The sequence below is a fragment of the Phyllobates terribilis genome, unplaced genomic scaffold (genome assembly GCF_046119375.1).
Source record: "Phyllobates terribilis strain yellow unplaced genomic scaffold, ASM4611937v1 Scaffold_8__6_contigs__length_399053987, whole genome shotgun sequence".
NCBI lineage: Eukaryota > Metazoa > Chordata > Amphibia > Anura > Dendrobatidae > Phyllobates > Phyllobates terribilis.
In genome coordinates this window covers 366461338-366473653 of record NW_027362768.1, presented here as the reverse complement: position 1 = coordinate 366473653, position 12316 = coordinate 366461338, and the positions used below count along the sequence as shown (strand labels likewise).

Here is a 12316-nt window from a genome sequence, read left to right as displayed (position 1 = left end):
CAATGATCCTCAATCAGGGCAATGCAAGAGTTAAAAACCACAGATGATGTGATGAAGGATACGACTTAGGAGGGTCCCCGGGGTCTTTCCATTAGAAAATAAAGATGATGAATGGCGTAATATCGAGTGAATGTCACCCGCAGGATACGAGCGCGGGGAATATACTGGGATAATGTGTCGCCATTATTATCGCAGAGATTGATGATTAGAAATGTCACAAGCCAGAATATATTTTACTATAAGGGTCCCCGGCTCCCCTCGAGAGGGCAAGGAAATGTCAAGAGCGTCTCCTGCGCTGGAGGACCCGACACATCCATACATGACATGGATTGTGTAATACTCCATTTCCCCTGTTGGGGGAACTGCAGTAAAATTCACTACTTTTTGGGGGGGTTTCTTCACAGGTCACTTCTGATCACTAAAGGTCACCCTGTAATTTATTTAGTAGGGGATTCTTCTAATAAAAAAAAAAATAATTGCGGCCCAAAGTAGATAACCCCTTTAAACAACCCGCTTTTTGTCATAACGCTATATATGATCGTCCTAAAAAAAAAAAGATTTGCCAAAGTAGACAACCCCTTTAACTATGTAGCTATAGATGAGCTTTCTGTGATCATCCTGAGACTCCCAGCCATCAGCTGTAATCTGGGAGGAAACTATTCAGTTTCCCAGCAGCACCCCCGCAGGGGAGATGAAGTATTACACTGTTCCCATTGAAACCAATGGATTACTGGTGTAACGCATGGACGGGCCGGGTCCGTCAGAGCAGGAGACTCTCTTAAAGGTCCTTATAAGGTATTTGAAAGTAGGGATTACAAACAAGACATCCCCTTTAAGATAACTTTTAGTCTTTAAGGAGTAAAATGTGGAAATGTGGACAGTAGCCCATGATCCAAAGCCGGGGTCTCCACTACTTATAGGATGGTTTACAGAATGGGCTACAATCGTGAGACACTTCTGTAGTCACAGGGGCAGTGTCAGGAGCCATCATACAGCTCCTTGTATCTCAGCTTCCTCCGCTTCGATATTGCAGATATTACTTGACATGACCTATACACTGGTCGGCCACTAGAGGGAGCCACAGGGCTAAATGTAGGAAAAGGGATAATTTATGGACCAAGTGGTGACGGCTTTATTGCCTGCGCCCCGAATCTGATTGGCGGCTGTAAATCTATACCTGTAAATCTATTTAGTCTCTTGCTCCTCCTGGCGATGACTTTCTATAGTTGTTGATATTTTTGCGTATGCACATGATTATATTACGCATATGTGGTCCTATGATTTGTTATTTATGTCGATGATAATTTACTCCCGTTGTCCTGCTTTATCGGCATCTCCAGGGGGCACTGTGCCCATGTGGGGTACATACTCCAGCCGTACATCATCATATACCCTAACGATGAGCCGTCACCTCCCCTGACGCGTCTTACATTTGTCATGAAATAACAATTCTGGGGCATCATTTTTTTTTTTTTTTTTTGTTCCTCTGTTATTACTCCTGGAAATGTTTGTTTCGACAACTGGATGTTATCAGATGGGAACTCGTCCCTATACACTTATACTGATTGGACAATATCTGGACGTGTAAGTACATCCCTCCTGATTGGTAACACCCAGATGTCTATTTATTAATAAATTTGCAAGAGGAATAATAAAGGATTGGAACCACACATATCTTAAAGCCCTTTTTTTTTTTTTTTTTTTATGTCATAAAGAATACATTCATTTACTAAAACAGACAAGTCTGGGGACGTAACAGCGACTTTTCATTCTTATACAAAGGTTCAAATTCTCATTGTCTGCTGTCACCACTAGGGGGAGCTCACTGCTTAGAAATCAATAAGTGCATTGGAAACTCCGCATATAGGAATCGCCCCCTAGTGGTGACTGCAGGAAATGCATTATGCTCAGTTGCTGCGATCCAGTCACTGGGACGTGTCCATCTTCAGGTAAATGAAAGTATAACTTTACCTTGGGCTATGGAGGGCCCGGACCTCGGAGATTCTAAGATATTGGGCCCCTATACATCTCCTATGTTCTGTACTGTGTGTCCTTCCCTGCAGAGTCCCGGAGCCGTCACTGCAGTATAAATACTTCCCATAGCCGGACTGCAATGCAGAGACCCGATACAAAGTCTGCTGTAATCAGGTGACATCTGCAGATGAGGCGGGGGCAGGGAGCATCAGCAGCGACTCCGGAGGACTCCCAGCATGTAGGATATGCACCTGTTCTATATAGCTGCATAGCGCCCCCTATATCTCCCCCTCCCCTACGTATCGCGTGCCATTTACAATTCTGCTGTCCTCCTATGTTTCAGAGGAGATTTGAGCACCAGATGGGACGGCTTCCTCTGCCCCCCAGAGCTTCACCCCTGCTCTCATTTCCTCTGGTGGAATTAAGGCTGTCCAACCCGCCCCTGCGTCTGCTTGAGAAATCTGAATATTTCCTTACTTTAGCACCTTGGCTTTGTCCTGTTACAGAGCTCCAAATCCCCTGCATAGACATGAAGTGCGAGGAGAAACTTCTGGCTTCCTGCAGCCGTCAATAGGGGGAGCTCAGGAGCTTACTGCACGCAAATATTGAATGCAATGGCAGTTGTACAGGTCTGCGTGAAGTGAGCTCCCCCTAGTGGATGTATGTATTAGCTCAAATCCCCATAACGATATGGAGAAGCTAGCTACTTCCTGCTTCACTAATGTCACATCTACCTCCCTCTCTGATGTCACCTCTGACCTCTACCTCTCTCTCTGATGTCACCTCTGACCTCTACCTCCCTCTCTGATGTCACCTCTGACCTCTACCTCTGTGATGTCACCTCTGACCTCTACCTCCTTCACTGATGTCACCTCTGACCTCTACCTCCTTCTCCGATGTCACCTCTGACCTCTACCTCCCTCTCTGATATCACCTCTGACCTCTACCACTGTGATGTCACATCTGACCTCTACCTCCTTCTCTGATGTCACCTCTGACCTCTACCTCCCTCTCTGATGTCACCTCTGACCTCTACCTGCCTCTCTGATGTCATCTCTGACCTATACCTGTGTCTCTGATGTCACCTTTGACCTCTACCCCCTTTATGACGTCACCTCTGACCTCTACCTCCCTCTGTGATGTCACCTCTGACCTGTACCTCCCTCTGTGATGTCACCTCTGACCTCTACCCCCCTCTGTGATGTCACCTCTGACCTCTACCCCCCTCTGTGACATCACCTCTGACCTCTACCTGCCTCTGTGATGTCACCTCTGACCTCTACCTGCCTCTCTGATGTCACCTCTGACCTCTACCTCCCTCTCTGATGTCATCTCTGACCTATACCTGCCTCTCTGCTGTCACCTATGACCTCTACCCCCCTCTTTGACGTCACCTCTGACCTCTACCTGCTTCTCTGATGTCACCTCTGATCTATAACTAGTTTACAAATTGACACTGGAGAGTGATGGAAATGGGAATTGACTGCCAGGAGGAGCTGACAGAGGGTCTCTCTGGGTGACCAGGTGACGGTAAAGGCAGCTTAATTGGAACCAGTATGGCTGACATTAGATACTGCAAGACATCAAGTCACAAACAGGTGAGCGTAAAAGAGATGGTGCATGTCGGAGGGTGGCGGGTGACCCATTGGGGGCTGTAATGGCTGCCAGCAGTAGCCCCCCGAGTGCTTGTATTAGGGGAGATAAGTCTCCTTGTTGAGAGTCAGGCAATGCTTCTTGGGAAGAAAGTTATGCAAATGAGCTCTTGTCCAGAAGAAAGAAAGGAAGCCGGAGGTTGGGGAGGAATGGCCGCTGTTTACGGCCCTTAATGAGTAACTTCCCGCTTTCCTCAGGGACCGTCTTAAGTTTAGCATCTCAGAAACATTTCTCCTTCTGTCGTCCTTGTCGGCTCCTCGCTCCTATAAATACTCCGGGAAAGCCGTCGTTTATTGCTTGTCGTAGGGTTAAAATGGCACTGAGAAATGGCATAAAACGGATGTCACCCCACTTTCCCAGACACCTGAATGTCAAATCTACCTAATTACAAAGCCACATGGAAGTAATGATTTGTTACTGGGTCAATAGGCGATTTGCCATTCTGGAGTCTGGAAAAGCTGAGTGACAATCACCTAATGATGGACATATTGGTCGTCACTCAGCTTTTTTAAACTCCTGAATGTCAGGGCAGCGTAGACATACAGCATTATGGGATTGGGTGTCCATCACTGGATCATTAAGAAGGTTTAACATTCAGGAGTCTTGGAAAGTTGAATTATAATCACATTATTGGTGATTATATAACGATCACATCTAAAAGATAACTAGAAATATAGCACTGGATCACTACCATGGAAAAGCTGAGTATCTCCTATTGACGGCCATATTGTTGGTCACCCAGCTTTCTGAGACTCCTGATTGTCAAATCTGCATAAAACAGTGTGGAATTGGATGTATATTGCTAGGTATTGGGATTAAGGCAGGGAAAGCCTTATTGCTTGTCACCCAGCTTTCCTAGACACCTGAAAGTTAATCTTGTTACTTACGCTGTTATGGGTCATTAAGCACATTTGCCGTTCAGGTGTCTGGGAAAGGTGAGTGATGGCCCCCTAATAGCGAACATTCTAGTTATCACCCAGCTTTCTTACACGACCGAACGTCAAATCTGCCTGGGTAAATCGCAATATGGGATTGGATATAAGTCACTAGGCAAGATTGACATTCAGTAGTCCGGGAAAAGCTGAGTGACACCCATCTAACATCGCCCATATTTGTGTCATCCAGCTTTTTTTGACGCACCCGAACATCAAATCTGTCTAGATAATCTGCAAAGTGGGATTGGATGGCAGGTTTGTCATTCAGGAGTCTGAGAAAGCGGAGTGACTGCTAATAACAGCCATATTGGTTGCAACCCAGCTTTCCTAGACACCTGAATATGACATTTACGCAGTAATGTGAAATTACGGGTATCTCACTGGTCATTAAGCACCTGGTGCCTAGGAAAGCTGAGTGACAACTCCCTAATGGTGGCCATATTAATGGTCACCCAGCTTTCCCACAGAGATGTAACCAAGAACCGGCCATATAGAATTTCCAGCCAAAAACATAATTGGATTTTTTATATATATATATATATATATATATATATATATATATTATATTATGTGTGTGTATATATATATACATATATATATATATAATATATATATTTTTTATATATATAATATATATATTTTTATATATATATTTTTTTTATATATATATATTTTTTTTATATATATATATATATATATATAATATATATATATTTTTTATATATATATATTTTATTATTATTTTTTTAATGTTTTTTAGGTATAGTATATAAATATAATAATATATTATACCTAAATAAAAACATGAAAAAATATATGTTAAAAACGAAAAAATAATAAAAAAAAATTATATATATGTTTTTTATTTTAGGGGTAAATTCCCTTTAAACATCAAAGTGGGTCCAAGAAAAATTCCCCCGAAATCCCCCCATCTTGTCGTCCCCACGGTGGGAGCGTCGGACACGTAATCCGTGATTCTTTCTCATTTGTGTGTCAGGGACTGGGGACTGGGGAGAAAGCGAGAGAAGAGGAAGAGGAGGGGGAGGAGGAGGAACAGAGGCAGATAAAGCGTGAAGAGCAGCGGAGGCACACCATGCTGGATGGAGTCTGCCACCCTCCGTGGCATCTGCCCGCCGGACCAGGACTACAGCCATAGCAGCGTGCCCCCCGGACCCCCTCTAGGACGCCGCTCGTCATCGGCAGAAGGAAGTTCTGTATTTCTAAGTGAGCTGTGAAGTGCTGGCACAGAGTGGACGGGGATCGCTCACGGTAATCGCTGCGCGTGTCATTTCTATGGGGGGCAGGTGGGCGTACTGCTCATCTATAGACATCTGGCATGCTGATACTTGTAGTCCTCCATTCTCTATGAGTCACAGGCTCCGTACTGCTCATCTATAGACGCCTGGCATGCTGATACTTGTAGTCCTCCATTCTCTCTGAGTCATAGGCTCCGTACTGCTCATCTATAGACATCTGGCATGCTGACACTTGTAGTCCCACAACCACCAGTGGAGTCTCAGGGAATCTAACTGTGATCTCTAGACCTCAGGTATTGCTGATACTTGTAGTGCTACACTTAGAGGTAGCCTGCTGCTGATCTGTAGACTTGAGGCTATAAGAGAACGCTGATACTTGTAGTTCTCCAACCACCAAAGATGTTCTCTATACACATCACATATAAATGCATGCTGAGACTTGTAGTTCTGCGACCTCCGAGCAGCATGAGGATGTGAAATGCAAACTGCGGGTAATTGTAACTAGAGAATTGCTGGTGCTTGTAGTCCTGATAGTCCATAGACCTGTCTAGGAGGGTGATGTGGGACTTGTAGTGCTGCACAGCCGGGCTGACAATCCGCCGCGTCCTACAAGGATCGATCTCTCCGTCGTCTTGTTATGTTCCTACTTTCCGGATGTCGCTCAGCGGTCGGATCCTCCTGGTTCTGTGCGGCCCGAAGTCACAGGAGGAGGAGGAGGAGGCTCGTCAGTCACTGGGATATTACAGGTCACTGCGGTTCTCAGGTGTGCGGCAGATGGGGCATTGTGCCTGGCACAGTCAGGGGATATGAGGCTGGCACTGTACGGGGCATTGTGCCTGGCACAGCCTGTAGATATGAGGCTGGCACTGTATGGGGCATTGTGTCTGGCACAGCCTGTAGATATGATGCTGGCACTGTACGGGGCATTGTGCCTGGCACAGTCAGGGGATATGAGGCTGGCACTGTATGGGGCATTGTGCCTGGCACAGCATGTAGATATGATGTTGGCACTGTACGGGGCATTGTGCCTGGCACAGTCAGGGGATATGAGGCTGGCACTGTACGGGGCATTGTGCCTGGCACAGTCAGGGGATATGAGGCTGGCACTGTATGGGGCATTGCGACTGGCACAGTTGGGGGATATGAGGCTGGCACTGTATGGGGCATTGTGCCTGGCACAGTCCGGGGATATGAGGCTGGCTCTGTACGTGGCATTGTGCCTGGCACAGTCCGGGGATATGAGGCCGGCACTGTATGGGGCATTGTGCCTGGCACACTCAGGGGATATGAGGCTGGCACTGTATGGGGCATTGTGTCTGGCATAGTCTGGTGATATGAGGCTGGCACTGTATGGGGCATTATGCCTGGCACAGTCAGGGGATATGAGGCTGGCACTTTATGGGGCATTGTACCTGGCACAGTCAGGGGATATGAGGCTGGCACTGTATGGGGCATTGTGCCTGGCACAGTCAGGGGATATGAGGCTGGCACTGTATGGGGCATTGTGCCTGGCACAGTCTGGTGATATGAGGCTGGCACTGTATGGGGCATTGTACCTGGCACAGTCAGGGGATATGAGGCTGGCACTGTATGGGGAATTGTGCCTGGCACAGTCTGGAGATATGAGGCTGGCACTGTACGGGTCATTGTGCCTGGCACAGTGAGGGGATATGAGGCTGGCACAGTCAGAGGATATGAGGCTGGCACTGTATGGGGCATTGTGCCTGGCACAGTCAGGGGATATGAGGCCGGCACTGTATGGGGCATTGTGCCTGGCACAGTCCGGGGATATGAGGCTGGCTCTGTATGGGGCATTGTGCCTGGCACAGTCCGGGGATATGAGGCTGGCTCTGTACGTGGCATTGTGCCTGGCACAGTCCGGGGATATGAGGCCGGCACTGTATGGGGCATTGTGCCTGGCACAGTCAGGGGATATGAGGCTGGCACTGTATGGGGCATTGTGTCTGGCACAGTCTGGTGATATGAGGCTGGCACTGTATGGGGCATTGTGCCTGGCACAGTCCGGGGATATGAGGCTGGCTCTGTACGTGGCATTGTGCCTGGCACAGTCCGGGGATATGAGGCCGGCACTGTATGGGGCATTGTGCCTGGCACAGTCGGGATATGAGGCTGGCACTGTATGGGGCATTGTGTCTGGCACAGTCTGGTGATATGAGGCTGGCACTGTATGGGGCATTATGTCTGGCACAGTCAGGGGATATGAGGCTGGCACTGTATGGGGCATTGTACCTGGCACAGTCAGGGGATATGAGGCTGGCACTGTATGGGGCATTGTGCCTGGCACAGTCAGGGGATATGAGGCTGGCACTGTATGGGGCATTGTGCCTGGCACAGTCTGGTGATGTGAGGCTGGCACTGTATGGGGCATTGTGCCTGACACAGTCTGGTGATATGAGGCTGGTATTGTATGGGGCATTGTGCCTGGCACAGTCTGGTGATATGAGGCTGGCACTGTATGGGGCATTGTACCTGGCACAGTCAGGTGATATGAGGCTGGCACTGTATGGGGCATTGTGCCTGGCACAGCCTGTAGATATGAGGCTGGCACTGTATGGGGAATTGTGCCTGGCACAGTCTGGAGATATGAGGCTGGCACTGTACGGGTCATTGTGCCTGGCACAGTCAGGGGATATGAGGCTGGCACTGTATGGGGCATTGTGCCTGGCACAGTCAGAGGATATGAGGCTGGCACTGTATGGGGCATTGTGCCTGGCACAGTCAGGGGATATGAGGCTGGCACTGTATGGGGCATTGTGCCTGGCACAGTCAGGGGATATGAGGCTGGCGCTGTATGGGGCATTGTGCATGGCACAGTCAGGGGATATGAGGCTGGCACTGTATGGGGCATTGTGCCTGGCCCAGTCCGGGATATGAGGCTGGCACTGTATGGGGCATTGTGCCTGGCACAGTCGGGGGATATGAGGCTGGCACTGTATGGGGCATTGTGCCTGGCACAGTTCGGGGATATGAGGCTGGCACTGTATGGGGCATTGTGCCTGGCACAGTCAGGGGATATGAGGCTGGCGCTGTATGGGGCATTGTGCCTGGCACAGTCAGGGGATATGAGGCTGGCGCTGTATGGGGCATTGTGCATGGCACAGTCAGGGGATATGAGGCTGGCACTGTATGGGGCATTGTGCCAGGCACAGTCCGGGATATGAGGCTGGCACTGTACGGGGCATTGTGCCTGGCACTGTACGGGGCATTGTGCCTGGCACAGTCTGGTGATATGAGGCTGGCACTGTATGGGGCATTGTGCCTGGCACAGTCTGGTGATATGAGGCTGGCACTGTATGGGGCATTGTGCCTGGCACAGTCTGGTGATATGAGGCTGGCACTGTATGGGGCATTGTACCTGGCACAGTCAGGGGATATGAGGCTGGTACTGTATGGGGCATTGTGCCTGGCACAGTCGGGGGATATGAGGCTGGCACTGTACGGGGCATTGTGCCTGGCACTGTACGGGGCATTGTGCCTAGCACAGTCGGGGGATATGAGGCTGGCACTGTATGGGGCATTGTGCCTGGCACAGTCAGGGGATATGAGGCCGGCACTGTATGGGGCATTGTGCCTGGCATAGTCTGATGATATGAGGCTGGCACTGTATGGGGCATTGTGCCTGGCACAGTCTGGTGATATGAGGCTGGCACTGTATGGGGCATTGTGGAAGCAGCGAGTCGTTCACACACCAGTTAGTAACGACTGATTTCAGCACTGAACACGTTAGGAAGGAACAGCCGGGGTCTGGGCACTGAGGATGGAGGCTGGCACCTTGTGAAGCATTGTGACTGGCATTGTTATAGGACATAGCGAAGGAAACTATTATCTGGGCATTGTACCTGGCACTGTATAGGGCATTATGGCGGGCACTTTATGGGGGGTTGTGAATGGCACTGTATGGAGCATTATGGCGGGCACTTTATGGGGGGTTGTGAATGGCACTGTATGGGGCATTATGGCTGGCACTTTATGGGGGGTTGTGAATGGCACTGTATGGGGGGTGGTGAATGGCACTGTATGGGGCATTATGGCTGGCACTGTATGGGGGGTTGTGAATGGCACTGTGGGGGGTGGTGAATGGCACTGTATGGGGCATTATGGCTGGCACTGTATGGGGGGTTGTGAATGGCACTGTATGGGGGGTGGTGAATGGCACTGTATGGGGGGTTGTGACGGGCACTTTATGGGGGGTTGTGAATGGCACTGTATGGGGGGTTGTGGCGGGCACTGTATGGGGGGTGTCACTGGTAGGGCGACATAATGAGGTGCGTATCGTCCTCTGGGCAGATATTACACCGTGGAGACGTCACCGTTCTCTGCCCTGAATCCTGCACTGATTACTGACATATCTCCAACGATGAGAAAGTATGTGAACCCCATGTGTCACGCTGCTCTGAAGACTAAGAGAAGCCACGGAAATCCAGCGCTCCATCTATTATTGGAACTTTCCATCACCCCTGGGAATAAGTATCTGCCCCCCTATGATAAGTGCTGGATCCATCTCTGGTAGAAGCGGAGACTAGAGCAGGTGATGTGAGCGGTGCTGATCACGGGGGACAGATTGTCACCTCCTCTCCGCTGGCCGGCATAACGATCAGTGCAGGGGCGACACGGATGATCTGTCCTCGCCCGGCCATTATCTGTGGGAGCTGACATCGCTCCTCTATACATAGTCGAGGGTCATTATTACGCCGTCACATGAACGATCGCCCCCTGTTTATAAATCCCCAGATATTCACTGTCATCTCTTCATCCCAGTAACGTCAGCGGCTCATAAAGTGCAGTGTTTATATTCAGCATACTACTGGAAGTGAAACGGAGAGCAGTAGATTGCCATCTCCATCACAACATGTATTACATTTTACTGTCCTGGCTGCAGTACTGGTCCTCGCGCTTTGCCTCTGCCGGGGCTGCTCTCTTTGTACTTGAGTGCCTCTGGTTGCCATGATAACCTGGAGCGCATCGCTGACATCATTTACATAGGGCTCTTGCGGTTTATTCAGGCGGCTGCTCGCCGCCTGAGTATACAGGTAGTAGTGAACATTATTACTCTGTGCTTTCAGCACTCTGCCGTTTATCTGACCCATCTCTGTTATCGCTGAACTCTGCTGCTATTCTAAGTCTGCAACTTAACACACTCAAGGTGCCTGACTATTGACTTAGCTTTGCTGTTCCAAGCTGCTGTCCACAAACTCGGCTGTGCTACATCATGGTAGCTGTCTATTTAACTTTGCTGTTCCTAAGTACTGCCCACACATTCGACTTTGCTACATCTAGGTGTTTGACTACCGATTCCACTCTGCTGTTCCAAGGTACTATCTGTACACTCTCGGCTCTGTGGTTCGCACACTCAGTTTTACTGTTCCAAGGTGCTGTCCGCACACTCGGCTCTGCTGTTCCAAGATGCTGTCCACACACTCGGCTCTGCTGTTCCAAGATACTGTCCGCACACTTGGCTCAGCTGTTCCAAGATACTGTCCGCACACTCAGCTCTGCTGTTCTAAGATACTGTCTGCACACTCGGCTCTGCTGTTCCAAGATGCTGTCCGCACACTCGGCTCTGCTGTTCCAAGATGCTGTCCGCACACTCGGCTCTGCTGTTCCAAGATGCTGTCCACACACTCGGCTCTGCTGTTCCAAGATACTGTCCGCACACTCAGCTCAGCTGTTCCAAGATACTGTCCGCACACTCGGCTCTGCTGTTCTACGATGCTGTCCGCACACTCGGCTCTGCTGTTCCAAGATGCTGTCCGCACACTCGGCTACTACTATTCCAAGATGCTGACCAAACATTCGGCTCTGCTGTTCCAAGGTGCTGTCCGCACACCTGGCTTTGCTTTTCCAAGATACTGTCCGCACATTTGGCTCTACTGTTCCAAGGTGCTGTCCGCACATTCGGCTCTGCTCTTCCTCGGGGCTGTCCGCACATTCAGCTCTGCTACATCCTGACTACCCACGCAACTCTGCTGTTGCAAGTTGCTGTCCACACACTTGTCTCTGTTGTACCAAGCTGCCTGACTATGTATATCTCTCTGCTGCTGCAAGTTGCTAACTGCACCCTCAGCTTTGCTGTGCAAAGGTGTCTGTCCTGCACACCCAGCTGTGCTGATCCACATGGTTTTAGCGTACGCAGCTTCACTGATCCTCACTTTTCCATGCGCCTATCCAACTCTGCTGCATCAACGCCCTCACTGCTGTCCCTGACCTACAGCTTAGCGAATCCACTTCCCCTGGTGAGCCATGGCAGCTGGTATCTATGCGGATCGGATGGAGGCTGCTGGCAGAGCCCTGCAGTGCAGCATTAACCAGTGACCCGCTGCTCATAGTGTAATCATAGGCTGCAATGTCACGAATAGTTCAGCTGTGTGAACAGGAGGTTAATTCTAATGAAGGCTTTATGTGATTCCATCACAACAAGGAAGAGACAGCTCAGAAGATTATCTCTGTGGTACGAGGCGCAGAAACGCGTAGAGACTT

At 49.6% G+C, this 12316-nt stretch overlaps 1 protein-coding gene across 1 annotated transcript in view; it reads left to right on the top strand.

Annotated features, from left to right (window-relative positions):
• Positions 1-5558: 5558 nt before the first annotated feature.
• The window catches only part of KLHDC8B (kelch domain containing 8B), a 156569-nt gene continuing 149811 nt past the window's right edge, over positions 5559-12316 (top strand). Inside the window, exon 1 of the mRNA XM_073644838.1 lies at positions 5559-5831. The gene's annotated coding sequence lies outside the window, so the exon portion shown is untranslated. The remainder of the gene's footprint in view (positions 5832-12316) is intronic.